This window comes from Leopardus geoffroyi, chromosome B4 (genome assembly GCF_018350155.1).
Source record: "Leopardus geoffroyi isolate Oge1 chromosome B4, O.geoffroyi_Oge1_pat1.0, whole genome shotgun sequence".
NCBI lineage: Eukaryota > Metazoa > Chordata > Mammalia > Carnivora > Felidae > Leopardus > Leopardus geoffroyi.
The window spans coordinates 75,028,544-75,040,439 of NC_059341.1; the positions used below are offsets into that span (position 1 = coordinate 75,028,544).

General features: G+C 38.6%; 1 long non-coding RNA gene across 2 annotated transcripts in view; it reads left to right on the plus strand.

Annotated features, from left to right (window-relative positions):
- Nucleotides 1-11,896, plus strand: part of LOC123591385 — a 36,884-nt gene that overhangs the window by 438 nt on the left and 24,550 nt on the right. For both annotated transcript variants that reach the window (XR_006709292.1, XR_006709290.1), the window contains exon 2: nt 3,090-3,209. This is a non-coding gene — a long non-coding RNA (uncharacterized LOC123591385). The remainder of the gene's footprint in view (nt 1-3,089; nt 3,210-11,896) is intronic.

Sequence of the window (11,896 nt, forward strand, 5' to 3'; positions counted from 1 at the left end):
TCTTTCTTGGTCATGTGTCAGTACTAAGGTTTCTCTTTAGAGTGCCCTGGCTTACAAAGAAGAAAGAATGTGAACCCTTTAACATTTCTTGCGTCTGCTTCCTGTATGAGTGAGCTTTCTTTAATTTTTCAGGGCAACTCTAAAATTGTAAAACAAAAATAATTTCAAAAGTCCATGAAAACAAACGGAAGCAAAGAAACCTGTCAGTTCGAAACAACTCAGTGATCTCAGACATTAGCCTCAAAATCCAGTTCAGTGGCTCTCAGGCTTGACTGAACTTTGAAATCATCTATGGAGCATTTAAAAAAAAAAATTCTTATTTCTAGATTTTGTCCCCAGAGATTCCGATTTAATTCCCAGTGCAGCCTGGGAATCCTGATTTTTTAAAGCACAGGATACAATTGTTCATTTAAGACTGGGAGCCACTAATCCAGATAATCATCAACGAAAACCCACCCTGGGGTCCTCTCTTACAAGGGCAGATCATTAGCTCATCTTTCCCACTGTATATTTATATAGTATCTTTGTATTTTCACATCATAATAGTCAAATCATCGAGTGTATCATCAACATATTTACCAATGAAATGATCCTTTTGGTTTTGTGTTTTTAATTATAATAAATCATTTTAAAACAGATATTGATTTATGGATGTTCTTAACAAAAGCAATCTATTTTTTTAAATGAATTCTACCAGAGTCAATTGAGATGAGAGGGATGGGGGCTGCTGGCTCCTTTAGTAAAACCTCATAGACCCTTGGGTGAATCCTCCCTCCTATTTTTCTTCCTCTCAAGTCACATAATAGACAATTTCTTAGTGAGTACAGAAGCAAAGTGAAAGGAGTTAAATCAAATGGTCTTGATGGCCTTTGTTACCTAATTCTGAGGCTCACATTGTTCTACCAAAAACAGCTATGCCTGTAATGACCACCTTCTCTCTTGTGAGCCCAGACATGGGCCATTGTAAGTTCTTTTCTAGAGTGCGGACTTCCCCACTTCTGTTGACATGTCTTCAAATAGTTTTCAACAACGTTGGTAAATTATGCTTTTATGTCTCATTAATTAATTTCTTTTTAGGGAAAACAAACCCCAGTCATCTCAGTTGCACTTATTGTTAATATCTGAATAGTCACTTTCAAAAAGGTGTCTCTATGTGTTCTATATGTTGAATTTCTAAGAGTGGAAGTATATATAAATGTTTATTATTGCAAGAGTAAAATGCTGCAATTAATGATTATGAATGGTGTTAATTTTGTCAGTGGTGTTAATGTCTGAAAAAATTATTGACATCTTCAAAATAGCTAAATAAGGAAACACTCTGAAAGTTAATACGAATCTTAAGAAAAGGAATACTAGAGGCTCCTGGGTGGCTCAGTTGGTTAAGCGTCCAACTCTTGATTTCAGCTCAGGTCATGATCTCACAGTTCATGAAGTAGAACCCCACATCGGGCTCTGCGCTGACAGTGTGGAGCCTGCTTGAGATTCTCTCCCTTGCTGTGTCCCTTGTGTGCTCTCTCTCTCTCTCTCTGAAAAATAAATAAAACAATTTATGTATGGGGTTTAATTGCATGTGAGATAAAGCCCAGTATAAGAGTAGCTTAAACATGAGAGAATATTTCTCTCTCAAATAAAAGAAGACTGAATATGAGCAATCCAGGGTTGGTATTTGTCACAGACTTTGAGTCTGGAGTTCTCTCTTGTCCAGCAAGAGAGTGGATGCAGAATTGAATATGAAAGAGGCTAATGTGTGGGAGGAGACAAGAGCCCCCCACAGAAGTTTCATCTCCATATTTTTTGAGCTCTCAAGATCTTACATACATGGTGAATGTGAAGAAAACTATCAGATAGTAATCATTAACTCGTATAAGAAGCAAAGGGCCTGGGGGCAAGTGGAGTTTGTGATCAGGTACATTGGTGTCAGATGGAAAGGAATTTTACTCATGATCCCGTTATAGTATCTCGCTACCTAGCCTCGGGTGCTTTCGCCCCATGGTGGTGGCTTTCTGCCCTAAGCTTTTTTCTAACCCATTTATGTAAGTAGAACCTATTTCTCCATAGGTATGATAATTTCAGTGTCAGACCCAGGCACCTTCAACCTTATGGCTCCATCATCTTCAGCATATAGCTTCCCTGGTGGCTCAAGATGGATGCTTAAGCTCCAGCCATCGTATCTGCAATCCAGACAGCAGGAAGGGGCAGAGTGGGAATAGTGACCTTTAAAACACTCCTTTTTCCATGCCACTGGCCAGGACTTAGACACATGGCCACTCCTGGCTGCAAGAGAAGTTTTCACTCTCGGAAGTCATGTTGCTCATCTAAAAACAATTCAGGAAAAACAAGAGGAGAGCAGATATTGAAGGGAAATTAGTAACCTCTATCATAGGCCTTCGTAAGTATTCTTTGAAAGAATGACAAACACATAAATGAGTCAATACTGCTAGAAATCCAAGCTCACTCTAGCCAGAGGAAAGGGGTTAAATTTTGTAACCCTGTTCTGCTACTTACTGAGAATGTGGCTTCACCTAAGCCTTAGTTGCCCAGCTAAAATTAAAATGGTAAAGATAGAAATAACTAATAGACTGAGCAAAATGTATGTAAAAACCCAACCTAGCACAGTCTGGGACAGCTTTAGATCTTAAATCTGCCCCTCCCTCCTTAGCAAAGCTAAGATCCAGACCCTGGGATATGATCACTCCTACATTTCTGACTCTGTCTCCCACTTGACTGCCTGGAATACCTCTGAAGAGGTCTGTAAGGAGGATGAGTACTAGGCACCAGTAGATGAATGTTAAGGTTAATCGCAGGGAACACGAGCTACCTCTCTTCATGAAAAATGAAATCTGTGTAATAAGCGAGACAGGAAAGCATTATCGTAAGTAATAAGCATATTATACTTTTTACCTCACAACGTGATGGTAATATTATCCCCATCATACCAGTGAGGAAACTGATCTGAATAATTAAGAAATTTGCCTAGACAGCCAGCAAATGACAGGGTTTGGTGAGGTACCTGGCCATTCTGACTTCAGAGCCAGCACCTATGACCACTGCGTTCTACTGACTCACTGTCTTGTTCATTTGACTGTTAGCTCCCCTGAGGAAGGAAAAGATGAGGCCCTGTTTCATCCATCTGAATTTTAAGTTGCCTGAGGTATTCCTTCATACTTGGCATTTTCCTAGCATCTGTGACCTACATCATCTGTTTACAGGTAAGAACTCTCTTTTTATCTCTCTTTATCTCCTCCTCCTCCCTCACTTTGGTCCACTCCCACAACCACAGAAGCTACATCCAGAAGCGTCCTTACGTTCCTTGTGGATGTGGTCAAGGGGGCTGGTTACAAGAGCTAGGGATCACCAGTCTCCATTTACCGGACCCCATAATCTATGTGCAATGCTCCTTCCAATCTTTGTTTTTAGACTTTATTTTTTTATAGAAGCTTTAGGGTTCCAATAAGCTAAGAGGAAGGTACCGAAATTTCCCGTATACCTCCTGCCCCACACATACCTAGCCCCTCTCATTATCAATATCAGTCATCAGAATAGTGCAATTTTTTACCAAAGATGAACATAACATTGACACATCACAGGCACCCAGAGTCTTAACTTAGTTTAACTAAGACCCAGAGTCTAACTTTAGTTTAACTAAAGGTTCATTCTTAGTACTGCACAGTGGGTTTGGAAAAATTTATAACAACAATACATCCATCATTGTATCCTGCGGAATATTTTCACTGTCCTAAAAATCCTCTGTGATATGTCTATTCATCCCTCCCCATTACCTGCAACTCTGGGAACGACTGATCTTTTTTATTGTCTCCATAGTTTTCCTTTTTCCAGAATGTCATATACTTGGAATCATACAGATGTAGCCTTCTTATATTGGCTTGTTTTCACTCACTATAATGAATTTTAGGTTCCTCCATGTTTTTTCATGGCTTGATAACTCATTTCTTTCTAGCGCTGAATAATATTCTATTGTCTGGATGGACCACAGTTTATCCATTCACCTACTGAAGAGCATCCTGTTTGCTTCCAAGTTTTGGGATTTATGAATGCAGCTGCTATAAACATTCACATGCATGTTATTGTGTGGACATAAGTTTTCAGATCCTTTGGGTAGATACCAAGAAGAATAATTGCTGGATCATATGGTAAGAGTATGTTTCGTTTTGCGAGAAATTGCCAGACTGTCTTACAATGTAACTGTCCATTTTGCGTTCCCACCAGTAATGAGTGAGAGTTCCTGTTGCTTCACATCAGTACCAGCGTTTGGTGTTGTCAGTGTTCCAGATTTTGGCCATCGAATAGGTCTATAGTGGTGTCATGTTGTTTTAATCTGCATTTCCCTGATGACATTTGATGTGGAGCATCTTTTCATATGCTTATTTGCCATCTGTATATCTTCTTTGGGGCGGTGTTTGTTATGGTCCCATTTTTTAATTGAGTTGTTTTCTTATTGTTGAGTTTTAAGAGTTCTTTGTATATTTTACAAAGAACACAGTCTATTATCAGATGTGTATCTTGCAAATATTTTTTCCTAGTCTGTAACTTCTCCACCAATGCTCTTGCTACTGTTTTTCACAGAGCAGACGTTTTTAATTCTAATGAAGTATAGCTTATCAACTTGTCTTTCATGAATCATGTCTTTGGTATTGTATCTAAAAAGGCATCACCATACCCAAAGCCATCTAGGTTTTCTCGTATGTTATCTTCTAGGAGTTTTATGGTTTTGTGTTTTACATTTAGATCTATGATCCATTTAGAGTTAACTTTTGTGAAGGGTATGAGACCTTTGTTTAGACTGATGTTTTTTACATGTAGATGTCTGGTTGTTCCAGAATCTTGTTGAAAATATCTTAACTCCATTCTATTACCTTGGCTCCTTTGTAAAAATCAGTGGCAATATTTATGCAAGGCTATTTCTGGGCTCCCTATTCTGTTCCATCGAACTACTTGTCTTTTCTTTCACCAAACACCATACTGTCTTGATTACTGTAGCTGTATAGTAAGGCTTGAAGTCGGGTAGCATAGTCCTTCAACTTTGTTCTTCGCTTCCAATATTGTGTTGGCTCTTCTGTGTCTTTTGCCCCTCCACATAAAGTTTAGAATTGATTTGTCAATACCTATAAAATAATTTGCTGGGATTTTGATTGGGATTCCATTGAATCTATAGATCAAGTTGGGAAGAATTGACATCTTGACAATATTGAATCTCCCTATCTGAACATGGAATATCTATCCCTTTACTTATTTTTACATCTTATTCATCAAAATGTTTTAATTTTCTTCATAAAGATCTTATATTTTGTCAGGTTTATACTTATTTCATTTTGGGGGGTGCTAATGTAAATGGTATTTTGTTTTTCATTTCAAATTCTGCTTATTCATTGCTGGTATATAGGAAACCAACTTACTTTTATATATTAACCTTGTATCCTTTAACCTTGCTATAAGCACTTATTAATTCCAAGAGGTTTTTTGTTGAGTCTTTCAGACTTTCTACATAGATGATCATGTCATCTGTGAATAAAGATAGTTTTATGTCTTCTTTTCCCGATAAGCATACCTTTTACTTCCTTTTCTTGCCATATTGCATTAAAAAGAGTATTGTGTTGAAAAAGGGTAGTGAGAGGGGACATTTTTGCCTTGTACCTGATTTTAGTGGGAAACTTTCAAGTTTCTCAGTATTAAGTGTGATGTTAGCTGTAAGTTTTTTGTATATTTTTTAAATCAAGTTGAGAAAGTTTCTTCTTTTTCCTAGTTTACTGTGAGCTTTTATTATGAGCGGGCATTGGATTTTGTCAAATGCTTTTTTTGCACCTATTAATATGATCATGTGATTTCTCTTTTTTAGTCTGTTGATGTGCTAGATTATATTAATTGATTTTTGAATGTTGAACCAGCCTTGCATACCTGGAATAAATTCTACTTGGTCACAAGTATAAATCACAAGATTTATATAATTATTTTTATACTTTTTTTTGGATTCTATTTGCTAATTTTTTTTGAGGATTTTTACATCTATGTTCATGAGATATATTGGCCTGTAGTTTTCTTTTCTTGTAATGCCTTTGTCTGGTTTTAGTATCGGCATAATGCCGACCTCATAGAATTACTTAGGAAGCATTCCCTCTTTTTCTATCCTCTGAAAGAGATTGTAGAAAATTGGTTAAATTTCTTCCTTACCTATTTGACAAAATTCACCAGGAAACCCATCTGGGCCTGGTCCTTTCTCTTGTGGAAGGTTATTAATATTATTACTTCTTTAATAGATATAGGCCTATTCACATCATCTATTATTTCTTATGTCTTTCAAGGAAGTGATTTATTTCATCTAGGTTACCAAATTTATGAGCATAGAGTTGTTCATAGTATTCCTTTATCATCCTTTTAATTTCCATAGAATCTGTGGTGTTGTTCTTCTTTCATTTTGATATTAATAATTTGTGTCCTCTCCTTTTTTCTTGGTTAGCCCGGCTAGAGGCGTATCGACTTTTTTGATCTTTTCAAAGAACTTTTAGTTTCATTGATTTTCTCTATTGGTTTCCTGTTTTCAATTTAATTGATTTCTGCTCTAATTCTTATTATTTATTTTCTTCTACTTATGTTTTACTTAATTTTCTCTTCTTTTTCTAGTTTCCTAAGGTGGAAACTTAGATGATTTATTTTAGATCTCTCTCCTTTTCTAATATATGCATTCAGTGCTATAATTTTTCCTCTAAGCACTGCATCTCACAAATTCTGGTAAGTTGTATTGTCATTTTCATTTAGTTCAAAATATTTTAAATTTTGTCTTGAGATTTTTTTTTCCTTGACTCGTGTTATTTAGAAGTGTGTTATTTAATGTTCATGTATTTTAGGGTTTTCCAATTATCTTTTGTTATCTTTTGAGAGCAGACATGGTAGGATTCTATTCTTCTGAATTTGTTGAAGAGTATTTTTTGGGCCAGAATGTGGTCTATCTTGGTGAATGACCCATATGAATATGAATGTTGGATGGAATAGTTTATGGATGTCAATGATATTCAATGTTGATTGATGGACAGTTTAACTGTCCTTAGTGATTTTCTGCCTACCAGGTCTGTCTGCTTCTGAGAACAAGATATTCGCATCTCCAACTATGATACTGGACTCATCTGTTTCTTCTATTTTATCAGATTTTGCCTCTTGGAATTTCATGCTCTGTTGTTATATGCATACACATTAAGAATTGTTATGGGGCGCCTGGGTGGCACAGTCGGTTAAGCGTCCGACTTCAGCCAGGTCACGATCTCGCGGTCCGTGAGTTCGAGCCCCGCGTCAGGCTCTGGGCTGATGGCTCAGAGCCTGGAGCCTGTTTCCGATTCTGTGTCTCCCTCTCTCTCTCTGCCCCTCCCCCGTTCATGCTCTGTCTCTCTCTGTCCCAAAAATAAATTAAAACGTTGGAAAAAAAAAAAAAAGAATTGTTACATCTTCCAGGTGCCTAGGTGGCTCAGTAGGTTAAGTGCCTTGACTCTTGATTTCAGTTCAGGTCATGATCTTGTGGTTTGTGGGTTTGAGCCCCACTGCCCAGGATTCTCTCTCTCTCCCTCTCTCTCTGCCCCTCCCCCACTCGTGCATGCTCTTTCTCTCTCTCTCTCAAAATAAATAAACATTTTAAAAAATACAAAGAATTGTTATATCTCCTTGGAGAGTCGACTCCTTTATCGTTATGTAATGCCCTTTTTTTTCCCCTGATAACTTTCCTTACTTTGAAGTCTAGTCTGTCTGAAATTAACATAGTGATGCCTGCTTTCTTTTGATTAGTGCTAGCATGGTATTTTTTTTCTCTATCCATTTACTTTCTATCTATGTGTGTCTTTATATTTGAAGTTGGTTTCTTGTAGACAACATATAATTGATTCTTGTGGGTTTTTTTTTAATGTTTTATTTATTTTTGAGGGTGGGAGGGGCACAGGGAAAGGGACAGAGGATCCAAAGAGGGCTCCATGCTGCCAGTGCAGAACCAGATGCAAGGATCAAACTCACTAAGCATGAGATCATGACCTGAGCTGAAGTCAGAAGCTTAACCGACTGAGCCACCCCGCTTTGATCCACTATGACAATCTCTTTTATATGTTGCACTTAGACCACTGACATTCAAAGTGACTATTGATATAGTTGAATTAATATGTACCATATTCGGGGCGCCTGGGTGGCGCAGTCGGTTAAGCGTCCGACTTCAGCCAGGTCACGATCTCGCGGTCCGTGAGTTCGAGCCCCGCGTCAGGCTCTGGGCTGATGGCTCAGAGCCTGGATGCTGTTTCCGATTCTGTGTCTCCCTCTCTCTCTGCCCCTCCCCCGTTCATGCTCTGTCTCTCTCTGTCCCAAAAATAAACGTTGGAAAAAAAAAAATATGTACCATATTCAATACTGTTTTCTATTTGTTGTCCTAGGTCTTTGTTCCTATTTTTGTTTCCCATTCTTTTTCTGGCTTTTATGCTCTTTTTAAAAAAAAATTTTTTTTTACATTTATTTATTTTTGAGAGACAGAGTGCCAGCAGGGGAGAGGCAGAGAGAGAAGGAGACATAGAATCTGAAGCAGCCTCCAGGCTCTGAGCCTGGCTTTTATACTCTTAATTGAGCTTTTCATGTGATTCCATTTTTTTTCTCCTTTCTTAGTAGATCCATTATATTTCTCTTTTATTTTTTTACTTTTTTAAATCATTATCCTAGATTTTGCAATATACATTTACAATATTAATCCAAATCCACTTTCAAATAACACTATGCCACATCATGGGCAATTGGAGTACCTTATACTAACAAAATAATTCTAATCCCTTCCTCTCATCCCTTGTACCTGTTATTAATTTCATTTATATGTAAGGATAAATATATGCATATATATCCATAATACATATATGTATACAAGTATACATAAGTATGTGTGTGTGTGTGTGTATATATATGCATAATATATATGATAGAACACATTATTGCTGTTGTTATTTTGTATATGTGCAGCCCAAGTGAGCACTTGCTACTGTTATCCTGAACAAACTGTTGTCTCTTAGAGAAATTAATAATAAGAGAAATAAAAGTTTTTACTTTATCTTCATGTTTCACTTCTTCTTTTCCTTCTCTCCAAAGAACTTCTTTTTAAAAAAATTTGTTTAATTAAGAGTCTTTGGGGCACCTGTCTGGCTCAGTCAGAAGAGCATGTGACTCTGATCTCAGGGTTGTAAGTTCGAGCCCTACATTGGGTACAGATGTTACTTAAAAATAAAGTCTTCAAAAAAAAAAAAAAAAAAGACAGTCTTTATCTCTCCTTCCATTTTGAAGAATAATTTTTCAGGGTCCAGAATTCTAGGCTGGTGGGTTTTTTCCTGTCAACATTTTAAATATTTCACATCATTCTCTTCTGGATCGCATGGTTTCTGAGGGGAAATCAGATGTAATTCTTATCTTTGTTCCTCTGTAGGTAAGATTCCCCCCACCCCCGGCTTCTTTCACAATTTTTCTTTATGTTTGATTTTCTATAATTTGAATATGATATGTCAAAGTAGAGTTGGGGTTTTTTTGACATTTATTCTGCTTGGTGTTTTCTGAAATTTCTGGATCTCTGGTGATGTCTGTCATTAATTGGGGGAAATTCTCAGTCATTATTGTTTCAAATATTTCTTTTGTTCCTTTCTCCCTTTCTTCTCCTTCTGGTATTCTCATTATGTGTATGTTACACCTTTTGTAGTTGTCCTACGGGCCTTGGATATTCTGTCTTGGATGTTTTTCAGCCTTTGTTCTCTTGCATTTTGGTTTGGGGGATTCTTTTGAGCTATCCTCAAGCTCAGAGATTCTCTCCTCAAATGTGTCCAGTCTGCTAATAGGCCCATCAAAGGTATTCTTCATTTCCGTTATAGTGTTTTCATCTCTAGAATTTCTTTTTGGTTCTTTCTTAGGCTTTCCATTTCTCTGCTTACATTTTGCCCATCAGTTCTTGCATGCTGTCTACTTTATTTATTATAGCCCTTAACATATTAATCAGTTGCTTTAAATTCCTTATCTGATGATTCTAACATCCCTGCCATGTCTGTTTCTGATGTTTGCCCTATAGCCTCAAATTATGTTACTTTGCCTTTTGGTATGCTTTGCTGATTGCCAGGCTTGGTAAATAGGCCTTTAGTAACGTGGTGGTGAGGTGTGGGGAGAGGGGAAACGTCCTACAATGATTGTGGCTGAGTCTTTTAGTGAGCCTGTGCCTCTGGATTGAGAATTTCACGAGTGTTTCTCAGAAGGTTTTTTTCTCCCCCTTTGTGTGTGAGAGGATGGCTAAAGTGGGTTGATTTGGGTATTTCCCTTCCCCAGATCAGTTAGGCTCTAATAATATTTCAGCAGGTTAGCCTCTGGCTAACAAGTTTCCCCCAAAGGCAGGCTTTGTTAAGGACAGAGTGCTCTAGTTATTTCAAAATGATTCCACCTCTCCTCCCTATGCCAGAAGCCCAAGGGGGTTTCTCTCTGATACACTCTATGGGACCTGGCGGAACTCCAAGAGGTAAATCTCACAATACTGTGGCATCCCCCTGTGACTGGGTTCCTGGAGTTTTTAACTCTCGGATTAGTCTGTACCGCCTCTCCATCAGGCAATTCATCAGTTGCAGTTCAGATTTTCCTGTCTTGTCACTGCCTTCTGCAATGGTTTCTGCCTGAGAGTCTCTGCCCCAGTAAGCTGTCTTTCCAAACTTATTCCAATCTTGATTTGCCTGACTTTCCAATCCTAAGGACATCTGTTTGCCTGTGTCCTCTCCTCTCTTCCAGATCCAAGAAGAGTTGTTGCTATTTCAGTCTGTTCAGCTTTGTATTTGTTGGTAGGATGCTGGTAGTAACTTCCAGGCTCCTTATATGTGGAACCAGAAGCCATAAGTACACTCCTTCCACTCTTCCCGTTACAAATCCACCAGGAAGAACTCCCTTCCCCTGTTGGCTAGAGAGACTTGGTGAGTCCTCAAGGACTTTGAGATACCGCATTCCCACACCATCCTGAAGAGACACTGAAGCCAGCAGCATCGCTCCCAGCCCTGCTCCAGGGAAAAGGCAGGGAGGGAGACAGACACTTGGGCGGGGTCACATACAAAGAAGGGACAGATTTCAGGTTTTCTTAATGACTTTAATTGGAGACTCGAATGCTGTAAACCATCATTCAAACCTAGTTCCGTGAGACAGTATCTGGTTCTCCCTGAGGTCAGGGAGAAGTGCGTAACTGAGGTTGGAAGAGGGAGTCCCACTCTCCCTGGTCTTTAATTCTAGAGTAAAATGATGGCTGCTGGATAAGCCCTTAAAATAACTGTTAATGCCACCAAGCTGTAAATTCCTTTGTTCTGATGCAAAATCTTCTTCCCATTTGGGGGACTCTCTCACAAAATATGTGGGGTCAAAATACACCTCTGCACCTGCACTAAACAAGTAGAATGCTTCTTGATGCAGGCACTGAGCTGGCTGCAAAAACACCCAGGCCCGGAGAAGTTCACTCCCTCCCAGGTTCACTCACAGTGCCAACCCATTATCCTCTCCATCAGGCATCAGCGTTCTCTCAGACCCTGTTCTGAGAGGATATAACCCTAGAAAAGACCAAACGGCCACTGCTTAATTTCCATGACCAGAGTCCTTTGAGGCCCCGAGATAGGGCTGAACTTCAGTTTGCAAAGCTGTGTACGATAACAGCCGTTATAGTGACCTTAAATTTTTATCTGCTGTTCTTCTTAAGAACAATTGAAAACACCTTCACGGTAACGATACCGTCAGGTTTGCCCTCTCACCAACCTACCCAAAAAGGAAAGGGGGAAAACTCCTTCCCTTTACATTCAAAGGAAACATGAGGCCTAGAGACGTCAAGGACTTGTATCCATCAGGGCAAAGGGCTGTGGAGGGCTCCCATCTTCTC